General features: G+C 46.6%; 1 protein-coding gene across 1 annotated transcript in view; it reads left to right on the top strand.

Moving 5' to 3' along the window:
* Positions 1-1229: 1229 nt before the first annotated feature.
* Positions 1230-23953, top strand: part of N4BP2 (NEDD4 binding protein 2) — a 2396815-nt gene continuing 2374091 nt past the window's right edge. The window contains exon 1 of the mRNA XM_069631771.1: positions 1230-1294. The gene's annotated coding sequence lies outside the window, so the exon portion shown is untranslated. The remainder of the gene's footprint in view (positions 1295-23953) is intronic.

Here is a 23953-nt window from a genome sequence, read left to right as displayed (position 1 = left end):
ATAAGACGTGGCTCCATGCTCTTCTTCTTTCCTCAGGCCGACTGGAGATTTACAGTTTGCCTCTTCATTCCGCCTTTCTTGAGAGTTGTTGGTCTGTGTTGATAGATCTTCATTTACACTGTTTCTTCTTGTCTGTGTTGATAGATCTTCACTTACACTGTTTCTTCTTTTTCTTTCTTCCCACAGTATTGGCGGTATGTTTTGAAAGTGGGAAGCATTCCTTGACACTGACTCTCGCCCTCGTGTGGCTGACACTAGGCCGTGTTTTCTTTGAGTTACTGTCCAGGGTTCTGACTCATACGGCAGTGACATTTTTCCTTTCCGATTTCGCCACAAATACCCCTTTCGCGTAACTGGAAAGTTTCTCTGTGTCATTCGTGACACCTTAAACAGGTCCGGGTTGTTCCTTTAGCATGGTGGAATGTATAGTTATAATTTTACCATTGTAACAACGGGCCTCCAAGTCCTAGCATACAATGGAAAAAAAGTTGGTCTGGCTTAAGGTTGAGGTGACTGGCATGACTGAGGGAAACTTGCCAGCCATGGCTCCGCACATTTTAATCACTGGTCTACCCAGACCGACAAGCATTCCGCCATTCTGAACAAGACCACAAGTTCCAACTCTGCCTCTGCACAGGGCGAATACTAAAATCTGCTCTGCATAGCTCTCAACCATTTGTGTCACAGAGGCGGGTGAAAACACCCGATTTTATTTTTGGCGGGTGAGAGGCCCATTGAAATGAATGGGCGTGCAGGAGGCTTGGCGGGTGAGTCAGCTGTTTACAAGGCGGGTGACACCCGCCAAAAGCGTGTGAGTTGAGAGCTATGGCTCTGAGGAAACGGCCGAGGACCCATGACCCCCCCCCCCCATTCTGCTGCCCAGTACAAACTCCAAATAGCACTGTGCAGGACAATCACACCACCTGAATGTGTCAATCCTCCCTCCGAATCGCGCCGCTACACAATACTAGTATTCAGCCCTATTCCACACAAGTCCCAAATTCTGCATCGCTGTCCTTATCAGCCTTTGTTTTAAATCTAGGATGAATGCGATTATGCGACGTTCCGAATGTCCTCACCTTTTCACGCATGCAGAACCACTAAGTGTATAAGGAGTACTAGGACACAGTCCTGAATTAATTTAGACGTATTTGTCCAGAACGTAAAGGAGAAACGTGCAGCTCACGTGATAAGTTGCGGAGAGACCTTTTTAGGGTCCTTTTTTCTGATGGGAACTGTACCCTCCTTAATGGGTGTGTACCGCTGCGTGGGGACACGTAAAACACAAGTACAGGTACGTTGTTTTTACTGTAAATAAGGCATGTCGAAGTGTTTGTATGTCTGATTTGAATGGACCACATAGGCGGGCTGGATCCTTCCTGTGAGGTGATAATGTGCACTTTCTAGAGAAAAACGGACGGCTAGTGCCTCGATTACCCTCTCAACTATTGCTCTGTTGTATAACTATTCTGTCAGATGGGGTTTGGGGGAGGGCGTGTGTTACTGGTATTTTCTTTTTCTTTTTTTTTTATCATAGTGCTCTGATACTTAAAACAATTGCTTCAGTTGAATTGACCCAAGACTAAAAACCCCAATACCCTTTCAGTGTCACTGCCCTAAAATCTGGGCAATGTCCACCCCATGGGAAATTCATAATCTGCTTCCCCTGACAAACCCCATAATCTTGTAATGTTCACGAAGACACAATGTTGGATGGTTGTAGCCCGGGTGACATTGAGTCCTCTGCAACTTACTATAATATTTAACAATAGGTGAAAAAACACTTCCGTGGCATATGGTTACGTTTAACTTTCATTTCAGTTTTATATCTTGTTTATTCAAATCATTGATCTGCTCTAGTGTATTTTGAATAGCAATAGACGTTTGATCTGCAGTGAAATGTAAAACTATCAGTTTACCAAATCTATAAGTAATCATTATATATGACCAGCCGCAACTTATTAAGGTACGTTTATGACTGTCCAATGTTTCTGGATGGATACAGAGGACTTTAACGACAATACTACAATAGTAATTGCACATGCAAGGCGCTTACGTGTCTATATTTAGTTACCATTCCTCATCAAGTTATACATATTGTTGCCAAGACAAATCGCATTTTATTTACAAACGGAACACTACTGTTTGACAGGATTCTACGTTTACACAGTATACAGCGTGGACCTTTCTCGGTGACGACTTGGTGGGCGTGAGTCTTTTATCTGTCTGGCTTTTGCTGATCTGTATAGGTTTACATTTGTCTTTCTTCTTTGTATACAGACTTGAAACAAAACCTCGGCAAATCCTACAGGTCTAGCTTTTTTTTTAGTGTGTTAGTGAAAAGGGGAACCGTTCTATTGGCGAATGAACGAGTGGTTGAACATTGTTGGATGAGTGGGCGAATACGGTTGAATGACTATGGTTGGGTGGATGGACATGAGGTAGTAGACGGATATGTGTTTGAATGTGTACAGGTGGCTGGATAGACATTCTTGCTAACATTCTGTGACCAAAAAGATGTAGGATTTTTCAAGTTTCAAAAATAATACTTAGCATAACAATGACATCACAGGAAATTACAAAACCTACATTGTTGGCACCACTGGAGAATTTTAAAATGCACAACCCTTCAAACAGCACAACATGAATAGATGCTCACATGTGTAATTGTGAATGGTAAATTGACAGCAAATTCAATTACCTAACTTCGCAGAAAGTAATTACACAGAGCTGGCAGGCAGCGTTTGCCATTGCTCTGTAGCTGCCGTCCGGGCAGTACATATTTATTCCTGCAGTGCAGGTTGAACACTGAACAACATGGAGACTGATGCCTTCCTCAGTCTGATAGGCAGATGCTGTGTGATGGTGGTATGCTCTGCCACTTGCCTTGACTGCTGGTTCACCTAAGGTCTGTCCCAGCAAGAGTGCAGGGCAGAGTCATGTAACTGTCAGGTCAGTGGATTGATCTGAGCTCGTCGCTCACATTTATCACTTACCCACCCACCGCACAGACAGATTAATTGCCTTAGAGCCACACGAATTGCCTGCCACTGTAAAAAGCAGTAGGATCTGTCACCCAAATCTGTAGGCGGTAGGGCTGCTTAAAAAGCAGTAGCCTACTGCATAAATCGGTAGGGTTGGCAAGTATGGATAGATGAGTGAAAAACACAGTTGGGTTTGTGCGTGACTGTATGTGGGATAGATGAGTGGTTGAATGATTGCTTAATGGATGAGTGGGTGAATGTGGTTGGATTTGTGGATGAAAATGGGTAGATCCTATGGGTAGATGGCTGCCTGCGTGAACGTGGATGAATGACTGATTGTGTGGCTGGGTGAATGGATGAGTGGGTAAATATAGTTGGGAGGTTGGATGGATACCTAGGTAAATGTGTGGGCAAATAACAGATGGTGGATGAAAATGGGGTTATGTTAAGTTGATTTATACCATGCACTGCTACCATTTGCATGGTCTCCAGGTGCTCATGTGTCTCTGTAAGGAAGTGGCTTGGGTATGCGAGTGAGCAAGTTGGGATAGAGGTTGTACTCTTCTGTTGGTGCTTGCAGAACCAGGAGAAACTGGCGTCTATGCGTGTCGGCTTTCTGAGTGTGTTTACATTGTGCACACTGGAGTTACTGTGTCCTAAGGGGCAACTTTCAGTGTCTGGGTTGTTTGTTTGCGGCAGTATGTTCTTTGGTGGATGTGTGTTTTGTGTGTGTTGCAGGGCTTGCCCATTGAGTTGTGTGGGGTATGCTGGAGAGGAGCCGCGGTAGTTATTAAAGTGCATTTCTTTATCATGAAATAGGATATGATATTTTATTTCTATCGCGATCGTACACAAGCGTTTTTCAGAGCACGATTTGTCTGTTCCAGGATGCGTACTGTCCCTTGATTCTCTTGGGTGTGTAGTGATTGTTGTGGGAGGTGCCCATTTGTATGCTAGTCTCTGTGAGTTGAATAGCCATGTTTTCAGTCATTTTCTGAAGGTAAGATGACCTGTTCTTATTTCCTTCAGGATTGAGCTTGATAGGTTGACTATTAGACAGGCGAATGTAGTTCCACCGAATGACCTTTTTTAAAAAAAAAAAATTAAAAAAAAAGTTTTCATTTTTTTTCTATTTGGAGGTCGTTGCTTGATCTAGGTTTCTTGCTGGTTGGTAGCGGTTGAATTTGGCTCCTTATCTGTGTAGTGATGGATATGGTTGGATGGGTGAACATTTGGATGGATGTGTGGGTGAATACCCTGTTTTCCTTAGTTCGAAAGTGGGACTGAGATGGGGAGTCTGCAAGCTGCACACGGCTTGAATTCTGAGCTAGGACCACAAAGCATTATTCCTGTGAAACCCACTTTGATCACACTGCAGATGCGATTCAGTAAGTATCCTAAAATCCTGCAGAATGAAGTGGGGCAGCCTGTCTACAGTCTTTCGAGAGGCTGCAAAGAATGTACTAGGACACCAGCAATTCTATCCTAACCCCTGCCCAATGAAAAGTAGTTATGCTGTGCCGCAATTGACTTTACTTTAAACCTTTACACTATATTGTACCGTGATAGACTTAGCTGGCAGCCTTCTTTTTAGTGAGGGCTATTAGATGTCGCGTACAACACCTATAAGCCGAAACCCTTGCATTAGAGTACAGATGGGGAGAAATGGCAAATGAGGAGGGACACATAGCTTGTAGGTGTTTTTTGGTTACGTGCCCACCCATTGACTGCCCATAGCCATGCCAATCCATATAGCCATTCCCACCCAATTCCTGCCCCTCCCCGCCCAAAACACCTCCTCATGGGAACTCTTTTAGCTCGCTTTAATCAAGCCTTAAAATGAAACTTTGCACTCGAAAGTCCTGCCAGTGTTGTTTCAAACCAGTCTTCCTTTAATTAATACCAGAAGAGACAATTTAGCCCAATATGAAATATCTAGGGAGGCACCCCAAAAGGTGGCTGCAAGGATTTAATTTCAGTAGAAAGGTTGATAGATTTAGGATAACCAGATATTCATGTACTGGGGTTGAGTTGGGAAAGAGGACCCCCAATATCCTATATGTGAAGACATTGCATTGTTGAATGAATTTGCACCACTGAATTCTAGCTTAGGGTGAAGTGGAAATTGGATATTTAGGTGCAAATGGACAGGGGGTTGGTTGATATCCACTACAGTGTTTGATCATACAACTATACTAGATAATTTAGCTCTGCAAAGGCTGAACGTCACTCTAGCATAGCAAGAATATGAAGAGACGTTACCAGTAAAGGGGTCAGCACAAAAAAAGCAAGTCCTGGCCATGAGATTTGTGCGCGATGCATTTTTCAAAAAACAAAACATTGAGCTATTTAAGGAAATGACTAAAGGGTTCACGGGGGAACTGTTGGAAGTTAGAATGGCGCTCAATAGATTAAAAGATGCAACCAGTGTAGAGAGGTATGGTGGGGAGGGGAAAATGCTCTGTTAAAACCAAGTGCGTATAACATCATGACCTTCCGATGAATACTGGAAAAAGAATACGAGATCATCTAAACGTATACACTATATTTAGAAGTATAAGTATATATTTATTATATATATATAAGGAGTCGGTAACACAGTTTAATAACATTTAGCTGTTAGCAGACATAAAGCGGGACATCCCCATCAGTTAGAAGAAACACAATAAGTATCCCTGGGCCATAAGTAGGTTCATGAGTAGCGTTTAAAGGTAGCATATTGGCAATCTGAAGGGATAAACGCAGATTCGAGGTGAACAGAAAAAACACATGGAATAGAAAAGAGCTTGTTTCCCATCATTGCACCATACCAATACAAGTGACTGTAGGTATGTCGTTTGTCAACAGCAGACTGGCTGTATCGAAAACTCACAAATAGCAGTTGGCCCAGTGCAAACAGCAACAAGTGTTTAAGAAATCCGCTCTGTAAAACCCTCACTGACCACTGGAGCAAAAGGAAAAATACTACGCTCAATGCGCTGGCATTAGAAACCTGTGGCAATGTGTTTACTCCTGATCAACTAGACCAGGGATACTCCTTCCAGTGGTCTTCAAACTTTTTTTACCTGCCCCTGTGAAAAAATGGTGGGCAGGCCACTCCCCCCCCCCCAAACTGCCAAATGGACAGTATGTACAAATGGTTATGAACTATTGCGTGCCATCAACGCACCCTACTCCCATTATAGTCCCTGGGCTCCCACACCTGCTCCCATCACAGTCGCTGGTCTCCCTCATCCCACTCCTACCCCGTTCCCAACACAGTCCGAGGGCCAGTCTGAACTGGTGAATTTTTTAAGTGGAGGGGCATAAATATTTCTCACAAAAATGCCATAGCGACCGAGCACAGTGAGGAAGCCCGAACCAATCAATAGGGGTACATGGGGGAGTTTTCCGTCTGTGAATTATTTTAAAATAATGGGTTAAAATGTTGCATTTTAGAGCATATTTAAAATTAAAATGGGTAAAAAGCCAGTTTGCAATTGGCGCTGAGGGGCCAAGGGGGAAAGCATGGTATTTTTGACTGGACATCTATGATAGATATCCAGTAAATAAAATACCATCCCTGACCCCTGGGCTCCACAGCGCCTCAGAAGGAGAGCTGATTTTGGCAGGTGGGTAGAGGGATTTTGCAAAAACCCTCCCCCACTCGCCAAAATTGGCTCAACGGACCAAAACACTCACACACACTCGCACGCGCTCACACAGCAATCACTCTATCATTCATACAAGCACCCATCACCATACACTCACTTATAACACAAGCATACACGCATCTTTTTTTCAAATTTATTTTTACATTTTTTTATTTGTATATGGTTACAAAAAACATTTATCAAGAAGAAAAAGAAAACATGAAAAAATAGCTAAATATACAAAGTATCGAGCTAGCTAGCATGTCTCATTACAGCGATTAGGATTAGCAATAATAAAAAAAGAAAAATAAGAGTTTAGAAACATTAAAAATGTAAGTTTATGGCAAAGAAAATGGCAAAAAATATAAAGAACTTTCAATCCATAACTGAAGCTAACATCCTTTCACCTCATTCTTTCAGACATAGTACTAAAGCAGACCATTCCCGGGCAGCACTTATGCAGAGGGAGTGTTTTTAAAGTACACTATTGCTTCTTTCCAAAACCTGTACCACAGAGATTGTTAGAGCTGTATCATACCCAGAGATCAGTCTATCCCAGAGCATATCTGAGAGTATTCCCTCTTATCCAACCACGAATCTAGCAAACCAGGCTGATCGAACTGGCCAGGTGCCCTAGCACTCCATCAACAAGTGTTTTAAGGATTGGTTTGCCGGATTTTTACAGATGTCACATAAAATATTAGTTGCCTCCCCTTTCCCCCTTTTGGCAAGGACCTCGCCAGTATGAGCCAAATTCTAGCTGATTCTAAGGACGTTTTTCCTACCCTTCCAGCCTGGAAACTTCACAAGATATCTCGTGTGAGTCCCCAGTTTCTTGTCAACTTTCAAGAATGAATTTGAGGGGTTGCTAGAGACTGCATATTTTCAATAGTTGTGATCCAATCCATCAGCTCCAGTGCCTATTTGGCTTTTGCAGGATTGGCGATCAGTGTCTCAAGATCAGTATCTGCCTTGTCGAGGAACCCCTTGACCGTTTCTAGGTTTAACAACATTTTTGATTTGAAGTGCTCCAGATGTGCCTTGATATCTGCATATAACGTATGTTCCTGAGCAGTAATAAGGCGGAAGAGGGAAGCCAGTCTCCATTCTGCATCCATACACATTTAAATAACATATAAATGTACCTTCTGCAGGGGCCTGTGTGTGAGTGCTGAAATGCCCTGTCCGAGGTTGCTCTGTCCGTATGTGCGAGAAGGCACAGGAGCTCCCTTGCACATACAGACATGCAGTACCCCAGCCAGCATTCCCAATGAGCTATGCAAGGCTGGCGAAGCAAAACGCTCCCAGCGTTGCATGGCTCAGTGAGCATGTGCGGCTGGGGAACTGAACTGTCATAGGGAAACATTGTTTCACTTTGACAGTTCAGCCAGCCCAGGAGCACTCCCTCAGCTGGAAAAAGCAGCTGAGGGAGTGCTCAGTGTTTCACTGGCCGGCTCCTCCATAATGGGGGAGAGGGCCACTGGGTGGACGCCCCCTCGCCCATTCTGGATGAGCTGCCAGGCTCGGACTGGCCTATAGGGCAATAGGGCGATGCCTGTACCAAACATGCAAAATGCTAGTGTAGGCCAGTTAAAATGGGGCACTATTTTGGCCAATGTGGGCCAGTCTGATGAGTTACTTCACTATGCAGCTAGTAGTTTTGACCATTGTTGCTGAATAAATATTCTTTAAATATCACAATTTGGTTACATTTTAACAAAAAACACCCCCTTGAGTACTCTGCAAATAGTCTGTGACTAAAGGAATGAATATCCATTTGCAACTGCGGGCAACTTTTTTTATTTGGTGCCTGAGACAGGTTTATGGTACAGTCTGAACACGTGAGCTGCCCCTGCCCATTTCCACGCCCCACAGTTTGAAGACCTCTGCCTTATACTGTCTGCGAGACAATTGCAGCACTCCGATCATTTGCAGAGGCCCTCACCTGGCCTTGTCTTTGTACTGTCTCTGCTGCAAAGCCAGGCCCTGCAACAAAGAAACAGTTATGTGGCCTGCTTGATGAAATTTGATCTTCTCTGCTGAACCTTTTAAGGGCTGTTTATTTTCCCATCAACCTGTCTTCTGGGGTCAAGGCAGAAGTCCAGTCTATCACAGTCAAGTGGGAGCAGCTAACAAGAACTCCAAATATTCATATATACTAAAGAAACCCACTCCGGATTCTGACAACCTAGGTAACTATCGCCCCCATCTTCCCTTCACTGCAGCAACACATCAACACAATCTCATCATCCTTTATGATGGCCACCTCTGCCTCCTGGTTCTACTCGACCTCTTGGCCGCTTTCGACACAGTAGAGCACCTGACACTTATGGACACCCTACATTGTCATATGGGGATCAGCAACCTTGTCCTATGCTGGTTCAATTATTACCTTGCCAACCGCCAGCAGTTTGCTCAGATGGACTCCGTTAGATCGCCAATGCTACCCGTCACCTGTGGAGTCCCGGAGGGTTTCATCCTCTCCCCTGTGATCTTCAATCTATGCATGGAGCCGCTGGGAGACCTCCTAGACACACACATCCACATCCACCAATACGCGGATGGCACACCCATACCAGAAGATCAAGGTCATCCATAAACTCAAAACTTGCCTCTCGCTGATCCAGTCTTGGATGTCCAGTGCATACTTAAAGCTCAACATCAAGACCAAATTCCTACTGCTCACCAACAACACCGAACACTCAGACATACAGACCTGGCTATCAACCATGAACTCTGAGGGCTTCACACCTGCGCTCACCTCCTGCGCCAAGTCCCTTGGGTTCCACATCGACAAACGCCTCTCCTTCAAGACACACATAGCTTAGAAAACTCAAACAGCTTGGTATCAGCTCTATCCTGTGAAAAGTCAAGCCCTTCCTGGGTTTCTGTTGGTACTCTTGTTCAGAGGAGAATTGCCTAGCATTTCGGTGCTGGACTGCCCCAGGGCAGTACAAAGACTGATATGTTTGGGATATTTCTTCTCTGTGAAAGATAGTGAGCAAAAGACTCTGGGTAAGTCTCTCGTAACCAGGACTAATGTCTGGCAGAGGGACTCCCAGGACCCCCCTTGTTAATTTGCATATTCAAGTAACTTTGGGTCTCACCCTAAGTTACTAGGGGAATCCAGACGTGGACCCCTTGCTCACTATTCTTAGAGAGGCACAGATCCACCCTACTGATGAGGTCCAACCAGACCGAAACACGTGTCTGGGGTTTCTGTTGGTACTCTTGTTCAGAGGAGAATTGCCTAGCATTTCGGTGCTGGACTGCCCCAGGGCAGGACAAAGACTGATATGTTTGGGATATTTCTTCTCTAGTGATAGTGAGCTAAAGACTCTGGGTAAGTCTCTCGTAACCAGGACTAATGTCTGGCAGAGGGACTCCCAGGACCCCCCTTGTTAATTTGCTTCCTCTCTCCAGGACAGCTTTATATCCACCGTTCAAGCACTGGTCCTATCCCACCTGGATGAGGGCAATGCACTCCTCGAAGGCCTCCCTTGTGCCCCTGAGAAGTGTCCTACATGCGGCCGCACACCTCATCAAGGGTCTACGCAGATACGACCACATCACCTTCACTGTATCCCACTGCATGCACTAATCACCTAATCTTCCTGCATCATCTATAAGGCAGTCGCCCTCAAGTTACCCAGCTACCTTGCAGAGAAATGCTGCATCTGTGGCGTACAGCACACCAGACTTGAAATCCTCTGCTGCAAAAAGTAAAGGACTAGAAAACAAGCCTTCTCTGCCTACGCCCCAAGAGAATGGAACCTCCTCCCTGTCGGCATCAGACTCGCCCCCACGCTCCTAAAATTCAGAAAAGAACTCAAGACCCACCTCTTCAAGGAATCGCCCATCGTGCCACCTGACTCACTAGAAGCCGCCCGTCCCTTTCCTCCCTGCCACCCGGTCCAGATGTAGCCCTCGTCTGTGCCCCTTTGCATCCCACCCACTGCTGTATATCTGTTCTGTTGTTACCTCTGGAAAACGCTCCGTTATTCATCTGTACTGTTGTATACCTCTGTAAAGCACTCGGTTCCTTCTCAAAGCTAGGTCCGCACTCAGTAAATACCATATTAATAATGTATTCGGAAACTCCCAATTTGACCCAAACTATTTTGTCCGTATGACAAATTGGCCGAATTCGGCCACTACACAAAAATCGAAACCCATGAGGAGCGTGGGTTGCGGGGGTGTCCCCCGCTCCCCATGTTCGGTATTATGGTGCTTCAGGAGTTGCAGGGGTGTCCCCCGCTTCCAGGACATTGGAAGCGGGGGGACTCAAAAAGAAAAAGGGACCCTACAGCATCAGCTCTGACCCACGTTGCAGGTCCGGAACTGACACTGCATGGGTATAGCAATAGCACCAGCGGCTGGCGAAAAAGGTAGGTAGGGGAGGGGGGATTGGGCGATTGTTATAGGGCTGCTGCCGGGATATGGATTTGGGTTGGTTGACAGAAGGCGATATGCGGCGAAATCGACTACGTTGAATTCCGCTGTGAATATATTGACCTTGATCAAACAACCCATATCCATATATTCCATGCGTTAAAAAAATAAGCATTGGCAAAACCACATGGTTTGGCTTTTGATTTGAATAATTTGTGTTGGCCCCTAGATAGCACTTTTTATTTTAATTATTTTTAAATGAAATCTTTGTTTTTTTAACGAGCGTTAGATTAATCAAGAAACCAAAGCATAAGAACATGAATGCTATTGATGATATGTTGACTTGATTGCCTACGAGTTAGGTGTGACCATGAGCCTCTTATCTCCACCTCATTTAAGGCTGTGAAAATAGACCCTTGAGCATCATTCATTTCATGTCAACTTTTCACCCTACGCTGTCTCTCAGCGCTAAAATACAGGCCTGCCTAAGTCTGCATGCTTACCAACATGATTAAACATATACAGCCAGGAATTGTAAATTTACAGCCAGGAATTTTAAAGTTCTTGGACTCAAAGAGATACCACTCTGACACATTACTCTGAATTATACACTTGACACAGGAGTTATCATGTTAATCTATTAAGTATGATTCCCCTATCTTATTCTTATTTACATTAAACAAGCTAAAGCAAAAGCAGATATAATATAATGTAACATAACATCACACCTATGAACAAGATTGCCATGTGGGCAAAGAGCCTGTTTGAATAGATAAAAGTGGTGTTTTAGTTTAACAACATTCGTAACCTTTATGTCTCAGGAAGCTATGCTACACTATATTACACGCCATCAGTCGAAATGCACTCGGCAAGTCCCCACCCTTCACATTTGTTTAGAGTAGAATGTGCTTCAACTGAAACGGCGCCTTCTGGGGTTTACACGTTCTTCTTAGCTGGGCCCGGCTGTGTCTTTCCTGCTGCTGCTCTGCTCAGGACTCCTCTGCTCTGGTCTCTTCCCCAGCCCCTCCGGCCTCAATGCACAGGTAAGTCAGATGCTGTTGCCTTTTTCTTCCCCCTTTTGCCCCGGCCTTATATGTAAGAAGGAACATGGTTTCCCTGCCTGTGTGCGTGCGTCATATCCACTATCTGGAAGAGTAAAGTTTAGAGCTGAGCGTGTCACTGTGCTAGTTGAGTACGGTCTCCTATGTACAACTCCATTACATGGGTTTTAGCACCTCACAGTGAGAGCTTTGTACCCGTGCAGGGAACGGTTTCACTGTACTTTACGGCCCTTGGCTTTGCGAAGAGACATTTCTCTTACTTGTTACTTCTTGATCTTGCGGACGTGCACAAAGCTTCTGTTCGTGTCTGTCAATTTCCTGTTCTTGAATCCTTATCAGATGTAACACTTAACGGTGTGAAGTCAATGCTCGCACCTCCTGGTGTGTGTTTTAAAACCGGCAGCTATTTGCCTTTTGTAGTTTGCTCATCTGCCAGAGCAGAAAAGCACCATTTCCTGGATCTTGGTGAGGCCAAGAAATATTCTTCCAGCAAGCGTGCACACTAACCTTCTGTGTAAAACGTGTGCTGTATGTTTGACAACCATTCTTCAGCTATCAATGGCTGCAGGCCTGCATGAGATGTGAAAACAGCCGTCATCTACATTTGTCATTGTTTCACTGGCTACAGGCCACATGGGATGTGAACATCTGTCTGTTACGCTCACCTGACTCCCACGGAGGCGCTGGCCTGGTTCGCGCTGCTGTGACCTCTTCTAAGGTGATGCGCAGGGTTCGGAAGACGGACTGGACCGGGCCCCCAAATCTGGCTTGTCTGGCTCGCAGAAGTATCCTTCTGTAGGCGAAAATAGGGGATTAACTGTCTGCGGGGTAATGCAATCGGCCTCCCACTTTCCCCTCTCACCCTCCTTGAAACCCTTCTGTGATTTCTCATAGCGTCCCACCTTAGGGTCTGGAAGGCCGAGCTCTCCATCCAGCTTCTGATGCAGGGGCGCGTTGGTATCCAGTTACTTCACTGGATTTTCGGATTGATGAGAACCAAACTTGCTTGGCTTCCAGGTAAGTTTTTTGATAAGAGGTTCCCCTTGTGTCCATGCATTAATGTACTAATGCTAGTGTATTTTTCCCCTTAGTGGCCGGGGTCCGGAAATGCCAGGATGCGGCGCGGACCCGAAATGAAGAGGGAATGAATCAACAGGTAAGTCTTAACATGGAGATTTAGCTTTCCTTATTCCCTTCTCTCTCTCACCTTTTTGTTCTGGTGTTTTTCTCCCTAGGCGCTTGGGCGTGACTGCGAATCCGGATGATCGCTGCTGAACATGGAGGCGCCCTGTAAAGGTGAGTGGAATGCGGTGCTGCAGCGATCGACGCGATGAGCTTTTAAATTAAAGTCTTCCTTTTCAGGATTGTTGGCGAGATGTCTCCGGGATGCGGATTTAGCAGGTAAGGACTTTTCCTTCTTCTGTTCTCTTCTTCTCTTCCTTTGCAGGTGATCCAGGATGCTGGCAGGCGTGGCAGAAGTCAGGATGCAGGAGCAGACACGGTGGGCGTCCAGCTGCTAGATGCAGAACAACGCGAAGCACGTGTGGCTGTTCGGGTGGGGTTTAAATAGCCTTGGAAGAAGTTCCAGGTATATATCCTTCCCCGACCACGCCCGGATGGTAAATTAGTCCCACAGGTAAAGTAGTTCCTTTCAGGCCTCAAGGAGGCCGGGATCCTGCAGCATGGTCTGCATCAGGTAAGTGCACCCAAGCATTCCCATAATGAGCCTGGCGCCATAGGCGCCAGGACACTGTCCAAAGGGCCCCTATATGGGGTTGCTGGGTCCTTCCTTGGGGACTGGATGTCAGCTTTCGGGGACGCCGGGCTTGAACCGGCTCCCCGGGAGCGGGCATCATGACACTGTCTTAAAATGGGCCTGTTTTCATGTCAATGCTGTTAAATGTTTTAAAAAATCGATCCTAAAGCTGCACATATTTTGTGTAAGGGGTTTTGTACATTGGCCTGGGTTGCTGTGGGATTTTGGGAAAATGAAAGATGTAGGGCCTCATCACAAGTCTGGCGGTAACCCTTAAATGCAGCGGTAGCGCTATTACCGCCGCATTTAAGGGTCCGCCAGATCATGGCTTTGGCGGATTTAATCCGCAGCAAAATTGCCGATTTTCGGCGTGATTACCGCTGGCCACATCTGAGCTGAAGGAGTATTTGGAGCTTTTTAGTATTGGCCTGTGGTTAGTTGAGTGACAAGTAGCATGTGTGTGAATATCCTGGCGTGTGAGCCTGCTTATTTGTAGATTGTTTGTTTATTTTATTTCTATAGCGCTCCCGACCCAGGAGTAAAAGGGCGCTTAGTACAAGTTACAAGGCACAGTACATGGTAATAAACAGTAATAGTTGAACAACAGTTATATACAGAATATACAGACAGTGGAGGTGATAGCAACCAATAATGATAAAATGAGACATGTGCAATATGTACAGTATATAGCTAAGTCTAACTTAAAGGTTGACTTTTTGTCCGAAGCCACCCAATGGCAAGTTTGCTGAAGGACTGGAAGGATTTGGATGACTTAATATTCAGTGGCAGGGCGTTCCAAAGTTGGGAGGCGAGGACAGTGAAGCTCGAGCCTCGGGCTCTTTTAGAGGTGAATATAGGTACTGTGAGACATAAAGTATTGGAAGATCTCGTGGTTCTGATGGAAGATTTCATGGTGAATTTGTTAGTAAGGTAGGGGGGGCTAGATGGTTGAGAGCTTTGTAAGTGAGGCAGAGGGTTTTTAGATCGATTTTATGTTGGATGGTGAGCCATTTGCATGTAGTTCTAGTGGCAGAGATGTGCTCACGCCTGGGAATGTTTAGCGCTGCCCGTAGCGCATTGTTTTGAAGGACTAATTATCGCTTGGTTAGCCCCTAAGTAGAGGCTGTTACAGTAGTCTAACTTAGATTGTATAAGAGCTCTGGCTAGCGTGAGGCAGCTGTTAGAGGAAATAAATGGTCTACAGGCTCTAATTAGTTTTCCTGTATAGGCAGTGGCTGAAGCGGTCGAGTTGACTTGCTTAGTGAGGTTAATATTGGCATCGAGATAGAAGCCAAGTGTTTTCACGTTTTTGGCAACCGGGATAGTATTGCCATCAATTATGATGTTGGAGTAGTTGGGATTTAGTTTTTGTAAGTTGTTCGGTGAACCAACAATGAGCAGTTCAGTCTTCTCGACTTTCAGGCAGAGGCCATGTGTGGCCATCCATGCCTAAATGACAGAGAAGATTTCATTGATCCTGGCTACATCAGTATTGTAATTGCCCGAGATGGTGAGGAGAATCTGTGTGTCATCCGCGTAGTTTGTGTAGGTGACACCCAGACGGTCCAGTTTATCAAAGAGGGGCTTTGTAAAGATATTATATAGGGTGGGTGAAACACATGAGCCTTGTGGGACACCCCAAGTGGTAGGGATGGGGTCTGCTGCTGCCACCGGAGAGAAGACTCTCATGGTTCTATTGGCCAGGAAGGACTGTATCCACGTGACAGCAGAGGGGGAAAAGTGGGCGGCAGAGGAGAGGTGGTTGCAGAGTATTTTATGGTCGACCAAGTCGAAGGCTGCTGAGAGATCTAAGAGGAGTAGGATGGCAGCCTTACCCTTATCTTTAATTTCGTCGATCTGACTTTTAAGATCAACAAGAGCAGTTTCTGTTCCATGTTGAGGCTGGAAGCCAGACTGATGCAATCCGAGTAATTGGTTGGACTCTAGGTAATGCTGAATTTCCAAGTAAGCAAATCTGTCGAGGATTTTTAACAGGAAGGGAACGGTTGTGATAGGCCTGTAATTTGTGGGGATGGCTGGGTCCAAGGTCTGTTTTTTTTAGTAGCGGGAGGACCCATGACTGTTTCAAATTGTTGGGTACCGAGTTGGTGGAGAATGACACGTTTATGAGCTTAGAAATGAAGGGGGCGAGGTCTCTTGCTGCATCTTTTATAATCTGTGTGGGGCAACTGTCCCCTTTGCAGTTTGACGGTTTGAGGGAGGTTATGATTTTTTGCACTTCTAGTACGGTTACTTTTTTGAAGGTGAAGCCATGGTTAGTGTTAGGGGTGATGGGTGGGCTAGGGATAGGGGGGCTAGGGGTGGGGCTACTATTAGAAAGTTGTAGTCTTTTATTTTCAATTTTTGTTTGTAGGCCAGTGATTTTGTTCGCAAGGGCATCTTGGATACTAGTGCACCAGAGTTGGTCCTTCACGGACGTGTCCGTAGGTGGATTGGGGTTTTCTAACTCCTTCAGGATGGTGAATAATTCTTTGGTACTGGAACTTGCATTACCTTTATTCTTGTATTGTAGGCTTCCTTTTTAGTGCAAATTATTTCTTTTTTTATAAAGGGAGGATGCATTTGTGAGATTGATTTTGTGTTCCTCTGAAGGGTTCATTTTCCAAAGGGTTTCCATTTTGGACTTATTTCTTAGTATTTTAACTTCTGGTGTGCACCAGGAGTTGAGATGTGCTTTGGGTTTACCTTTGCGTAGTTTTAGAGGGGCAACAAGGTTGATAGCTTTGGTCATGGCATTATTGTAGGTGTCTAGTAGTAAGTTGAGGTCCGATGTGTTAGGGATCAAGTTTAGGGTGGGTAAAACCAATGGGATGAGGGCTTCAGCGGTAATGTTCCGCTTATTTCTCGTCAGGCATGCTGGTGCAGGTGGGCACTGTATGTGGTGTGTGTTGTTGGTGCTAATGTCAAATGAAAGTAGGAAGTGGTCGGTCCATATGAGTGGTTGGGGGGTCTTTGCAGATAATGTTGCAATTGTGGGCAGCGAGCCAGTCTAAAGTTCTGCCTTTCCGGTGTGTAGGTAAGGTGTTAAATTGAATGTAGTTGTGTTTGCAAAGTGCATTAACAAGGGAGGATGCTGGAGTGTCGTGAGGATCATTGTATCCCAAGTTAGTCACCTAGAATAATATTCTGTGATAAAGGTTTAGATTTTTCAGCTATGAGGGAAGTTATATCCTCCTCGAAGGAACCTATGGGACCAGGGGGTCTGTATATTAGTTCCAGGCTGATAGTATTCTTAGGGGTGGTTTGAATTTTAATGGATAGGTGTTCACAGGAATTTAGAGGAAGGGAGCTCACAGATCTAATGTCAAGCAAGGATTTGAATATGAGTGCTACACCTCCTCCACGGGCATTAGGTCTGTCGGCCCTGAGGATGGAGTAGTTGTCTGGAACCACGAGGGTTAGAGAGGGACCTGCTGCGGCATGAAGCCAGGTTTCTGTGGTGGCGAGGAAATCCAAGTCTGCTGAGCGGATGATGTCGGCAATTTCCGTAGGATGGGCCACAATGGATCTAACATTAAGTAAGGCTCCTTGTGGCACAGTGTTTGCAATGGTGTTTTTATTAGAGACTTTAGTTGTAGGATTGTTAGTCATTTTGCTGAGTAAAGTGGGGAGTCTACAGCCTCGTCTGTCGTTACGGGTCGTTACGGGTCGTGAGGTTAGGGTGGGCTGTAGGGCGATGGTCTAGCATATTGCGAGAGTTCTGGAAATTGTCAGAATGGTCATCTGTGGAGAGGTTAGGTAGAGGGTTACCTAAAGTAACGCTGATTTTAGTACTGTGGTCTGTAGGTGCACTGTGGGGGAAAGGAGGCATGGAGGGCAGGAAGGGTGTGGGGCATGGAACGGGGTGGTGTCTGGGACAGCTAAGCTTGGCGAGTCCATTACTGAATGGGATATAACTATTTCTGCTGCATGGCGTGCAATTGGGCATAATGCAGAAGGGGAACATGATGAATACTAGCCAGGCTGGCATAATTCAGATATGGATTCAGGGCAGGGTGATGAAGGCACTAGAGGGATGGTGGATGTAGTTGGCTGGGCTGGTGCTTATAAGCCCTGGGGCAGACAGGCTAGTTTAAGGTAGCGCTGGATTCGAAATTGAAGCACACTTGCAAAATGGTGCGACTAACAGGCAAGTTTAAGGTAGCAGCTAGCTAGCGACCATAAGGCACAACACAATCAAATGTGGTCTATTAGCGACCATAGGCACAACACAATCAAATGTGGTCTGTAAGCGACCATAAGGCACGATACAGGTCCAATGTGGTCTGTTGGCGACCATAAGGCACAGCACAGGTCAAATGTGGTCTATTAGTGACCATAAGGCACAACACAATCAGAAGTGGTCTGTTAGCGACCATAAGGTAGTCTAGGCTATTAAACTATGGAGGATTAGGAAGCTGTGGGCTAGGTGCAGGCAAGTAGGCACAATAAGCCTCATAGGTAGAAGCAGATGGCTGGCACAATGTGAAAGTGGGTTCGTTCAACTAAATTGTCACAATGCAAGAATAGGCTATTTCAACTTTGCTGTGGCAGTGCAAGAATAGGCTATTTCAACTAAATATCACAGTGCAGGAGTAGGCTATTTTCAGCTTTGCTGTGGCAGTGTAAAGCTGAGTGTCAGGGTTAGTCTATTTAGGACATGAGGCAAACACTGTCGGAGTCCGTATTTTAGGAAGTGGAACTGCTGACGGACATACAGTAAAACAGCCTTTGGGAGCAGGTTATAGGCTGGGGCACGGCTGACATTGGAGTGCAGTTCATGCACAGAGGCAAAACATTGATCGGAAACGCGATTTGGCTGTAATACTACTTAACTAACTGCAAAACAGGTCTGGGCAAAGGGGTAGGCACTCACAATTTGCACATTATGGGCTATGGTGTTATTACCAAACATGAAGGTGCAAGCAACAAAAGGCAGGTTATATTGTTCGTACAGTGCTATCATACGTTATACAATGGCAGGAACAGAACGCTGAGGCAGTTCACAATTGATACATTAGACGTTGTGAGCCATTGCAAGAGACTTATACGAAATGTAGTTCAGGGCGAATGGGCGATAGGCAGCGCACACGATTATAGCGAGCGGAGTGGAAAGGCTAATCATACATGTGCGTAGAAGACTGTTACATGTGTATACATAAGCGGGTTGGATGGTGCGCGAGATATACCTACTCGCGGTGGTGGGCAGACAATTAGGAAGTGTACTGACAAGCTTTAACAGGCTGGCATGATCGATGTCAGTGACACAATTTAGCAGTACTGGATCATGTGCGCATGAAAGGCGATAATGCAGATAATGCAAGGGTTCAGGTTTGGGTAGTGGCTTGTAGGGGCACGAGTTGGGGAGTTTTATTTGAGTGCATAGTTTGTGAAAGAAAGTCTCACTGTTGCGGCAGGGGGTCTTACGAAGAGGATCAGGAATGCACAGTGGCAGAGCTAAGACCTTGAGCAGCCTGCAGCACGGCATGCTCAGTCAGCTCAGTCGGGAGCCTTTTTTCTGAGCCTTCTTTCGTGGGCCGGCGCTCGCCTACCGGCGAAGTGTGATTGGCTAGTTACCAAATCTAGCAGCCAGTCCGGTTGTATCCTGGGTCAATGGCACAAGTGGGGAAGGTTGCATGGCCCATGTCTCATAGGGCGGCCATGTTTGAAGGAGCACAATCCTCGTGGTAAGCAATGGCGGATGCCACTCAATTTCGCCAAAAAACGGGGATTTGCATTTTGTATGTTTTAAATGCAGTATTCTTGATACAAGGCGGTCGGAAAAAAGATTTTTGGCATAAAGACAGTCGCGGGATGCAAGATCATCCGCGGAAATGGCTTAGGCTCTGTGGAAATGCCTTTAAGCTTACCTTGACACCCAGCAGGGTGAAGGTGCTGGTGGAGCTGCTCCTGCAGCTCAGAAGGGAGCAGGTAGAGCTCCAGCTCTGGTGTAGACGGACTTCATCAACATCTCCCAGCAGAGTCGCAGTTGGGTCCCTGGGCACTTTCAATCCTGAAATTTGTTATACAGTGACGAACCTCAAACCAGAGGGGTTGACAAATGATCCCCTGGGCAAGAAGACAATGGCACTAAATTGTAGTAGTTAAGGATACATCTTGTGGAGGCAAGGTGAGATACAATTGCATTAGTCATTTGTATGTATTTTATTTCCATTGATTGCAGCTCAAATGTTTCCCTGCTTTTACCCAAATGTTGTTCCAGCATGACCCATCACATTCTCTCTTATCGAGCTCCCATTGCATTGCATAGGGATGTTTTGATGAGATTGACAGATGTGTATATATAGTTGTGAAACACTGTGCTTGGACAGCCCCATGTGAAATGAAACCCAATGGTTGGACAGCCCCATGTGAAGTATGTTCGTCACGGCTTTCTTGTGGTGTTACCAATGGCAGAGCAATCCAGTGCATGAGCTGCAAGTAACCGAAGTTTCTTTTTCTTGTAGGGAATTAACTGGTAAAGCATTCTGCAAGTATCTTAGGTTTGTTGTTGGCAAATAATTAACTTCATCAGGTCAAACCCTGTGCCTTGTGCACCTAAAAAATGTCTGTTTTACAGCCAGGGGTAAAATCCTTGAAACTAGGAGAGCATTGACATTTCCCTGGCACATAATTGTGTCCCAAAGAGCTAAAATGGAGACCGTAGAAGATAGCTCAGTGTAGGGACAGGCATTTCGGAGACCACTTAATCGGGGGATTTGGGGTGCCGGGGAGGAGTTTAAGAGCGGCCCACAATAGGCTTGTTGTAGTTGGTGCCATCTTTTGGTTTGAGGCGTTATCTAGCCAAGCAGAGGCATAACTTCTTTGTGATGCTTTATAGAATCTGTTACGATCAGGGATCTCCATGGAGGCAGTTGGCCATTAAAGTCTTGTATGTCACGCTTGGCATCCCCTTGACTATATGAAATTCAAATGTTTGCGCTGGTACACTGGAGTTGAAACTCAGATGGAAAGGGCAAGGAAGAAATCAAGATGTTTCTGGATTATTCTCATTTTAATTACTCTAATACAGCCCATCATTCACATCTCTTGTTTCTTCCTTTTCATAAAGTTCCAATAACAGTGTTGGGAAATTATTTTTATATAGGTTAGATGGGGATTTTGTAGAGTAAACTCCTAAATACTGAAGTCTGTGTTTGGCTGTTGTATTGTTGTTGTAAAGTTTTTATCACAAATATGGGCACCTTTTTATTGTAGAGATTTGATTTATTGTAGTTAATTATTTACCCGGACACCTTTTGAAATACTGAGCTTTCTGACATTAAGGTGAGATGGCTCAATGGGTTAAATGCTCATTGTTGAGATCGTTATGTAATCTGCAGTTTGAATCCTGGCCAGATCGACTGAGTCTTTTATCTTATTGAGGGCAATAAAGGGAGCACCAATTACGATTTGGTAATAATACATTGATATAAAAATATTCTATTCAAAGTACTATATAAATCACAGATGATTATTATTAAGAGTGGTCTTCATACATCCCGGGAGGATAGCTCAGCAGCAACGTGTTCGCCTTGGAAGCAAGACGACATGAAGCAACACAGGTTCTAACCACAGGTCCGTGCCTAGAAACCTCTGGGTATTTAAACGCGTTATAAATTCGCAACTAAGGCAAAAAAAAACAATTACGTAACTAAAAAACAAACAATTCCTGTAACAGCGCTTCGAAGCCTGCGGGCTGTGTGAGTGCTTTAAAAATGCAAATAAATAAATAAATTAAAATAAATTAAAATGGGGGGCTGTTAATAGAAATAAAGCATCCTGAGACAGAGACACTTCATGGAAAACACCCCCAACCTGTAATCTTCTAATTAATTGAATATAGGCACCATACAGTGAATAATATGAGGAACAGAGGCACCGTTTTTTAGTTCCCATTGTGAAGGCATCATGAAGTAGACACAGACCACTGAATCCGATTTTTAGTACAAACATTTATTAACTAAAAGTTGAGGGTGTGAGGCCACCAGGGGGCGCACAGGCAATGGCAGCCTGAGCGTGCAGCTCCCACTGAGGCTGGGCTGATTTGGAGGATTGAGCCCCCCCGAATCTCTCCAGGCAAACTTAACGGGGCGACTCGGAAGAGCGAACTTCGGGAGCCTCATGGTGCCTGAGAACGGGCCCGACACACGCAAGCGGAGAAGGAAGACGAGGCCTGGGCGGCCGCGGCTCCAGAGGAGTGGAGACGTTTCACCGAGGCCGCGAGGAGACACCGGGCGCGCCGCCCCCGCTCCTCGACGGGCCCCCCGCGGGAGGAGCGGCCCCCGGCGGACCGAGAGCACAGACCCGGAGCACAAGGCGAGCCCCCACCCGGGCTGGAACACACTGCCCGGAGGCCGTAGGGGTTAGGGGGACTGGAGTAGTGAGGCCCCCACTTATTGGGACGGGTCGTTTCTAGGCCCTGAACAGTCAAGGCAGGCCGCACCACAGAGCGCCCAGCGCCCCGGCACAGGATCGGAGGTGCCGATCCCAGCGGAAGTATAGGAGTGGAAGGCGCGAACAGGCTGCCCTCGGGAGTGGAGGGATCTTCCAGTACTGGGTGAAGACGGCGAAGCGGAGCAACCAGACCCTCTGACCAGGGGGAGACCCGGCCACATCAGTCCATTCCCCATTCCCTCCCCCGCGGGAGACCTTGAGGAAGGCAGCCACGGAGCCCTGAAACCCCCCCCCCCCCCCCCCCGGGCCAGGCCGAACGGATCCAGTGGCCTGCTCCGTCGGGAACCCCGGCTGCCACGGTGAGACTGGAAGGGGTGTGTGCCCGCCCAACACTGTTACCCCCTCGCGGCTGCAGAGTCACATTAGGGGCAGGTGGGGAGAGACCCAGCCCTGGTCCCCCCCCTCTCTTCTTCACTGCCCCCCCCTGTGGGAGGACTACCGGCTGTCCCCGGAGGGGCCTACGGACCATGGTGGTCCCGACGGAGGGGGACTCGGGGTGACCAGATGAACTGGCGACAAACATCACAGGAATTTTGCTTTCAGGAGGCCGCGAGTAACAGCAAAGGCACGACCCTTAGGAGCGAGATAGCCCAACCAGAGTGCCCGGCGCCCTCCACAGCAGCAATGGAGAAGGTTTTCGCCTCGATCCTGCAGGAGATCAGGGACATGCGTTCAGATATTGCTCAGAAACTCGAAAAAATGGATCAGAGGGTGGACAAGGTCGAGGACAGATTACTACAGGTGGAGACCAACCAATCCTCGGCCGTGTCCTACGAACTACAAACAGATCTGCGGCTAGCAGCCCTGGAGAAGAGAGACGAGGAGCGGGCCAGGCAGATGGACGATTTTGAAAATAGGGAAGGGAGGAACAATCTCAGGATCTTTAGGGTCCCAGAATCGGGCGGTGAAACGGAGAGAGGCATCACCCGCACAGTGAGAGACATCATCACCCTCCTGTTTGCGGAAGAGATGACGACGGAACTCACATTTGACAGTGCACAGGGCGGGGGGCAGAGCAGGGGGGGCCCCCCAGTCGATCCTGGTCCGGTTCCACTACTACTTTGAGAAAACAAAAGTGCTGGAGGAGGCCAGAAAAGCCCGGGAGATCACTTACAATAATGCCCAGATCTCGATTTATCAGGATCTCTCGGCCTACACGTTGGCCAAACGTAGAATGTGCCGCCCCTTAACACAACTGCTTAAAGAGAAAGGGGTACGATACAGATGGGGCTACCCCTTCTCCCTGACCTTTGAATATATGGGCCAGAGTTCGACTCTGATTACGGAAGACGACATAAGAGGAGCTATCCAAGACTACGTAGTGGACTCGAACCCCCGGAGGGGCCCACCGGGTCGGAGACCTGCAGACCAACTGGCCCCGGCCCATCGGGAGACAGGAGAAGGAAAACGAGCGCAAGGAAATTCAGGAAATTGAACACACCGTCGCCAGCAAAAGATGGGGAGCGGAACAGCTCTGAGGACTGAGGACGGGGGCGACACGTCAGGATCTGGAAAGGAGTAGTGGTGTCTCGGAAGTTCTACCACTCACAGCGTCCCCATGAACAGCAAGTATAAGGGGGCCAGAGTGGACAATGCGACAAGGGAGAAGGGGGGGGGGCTCAAGGCGATGAGCTTTACACAGATGGCCTGGCCGAGGTGGGCAGGCTGGTG

This window comes from Ambystoma mexicanum, chromosome 6q, assembly GCF_040938575.1.
Source record: "Ambystoma mexicanum isolate Mex_15411 chromosome 6q, UKY_AmexF1_1, whole genome shotgun sequence".
Lineage (NCBI taxonomy): Eukaryota > Metazoa > Chordata > Amphibia > Caudata > Ambystomatidae > Ambystoma > Ambystoma mexicanum.
Note: the sequence above shows the minus strand (reverse complement) of the source record. Positions and strands in the feature narration are given on the sequence as shown.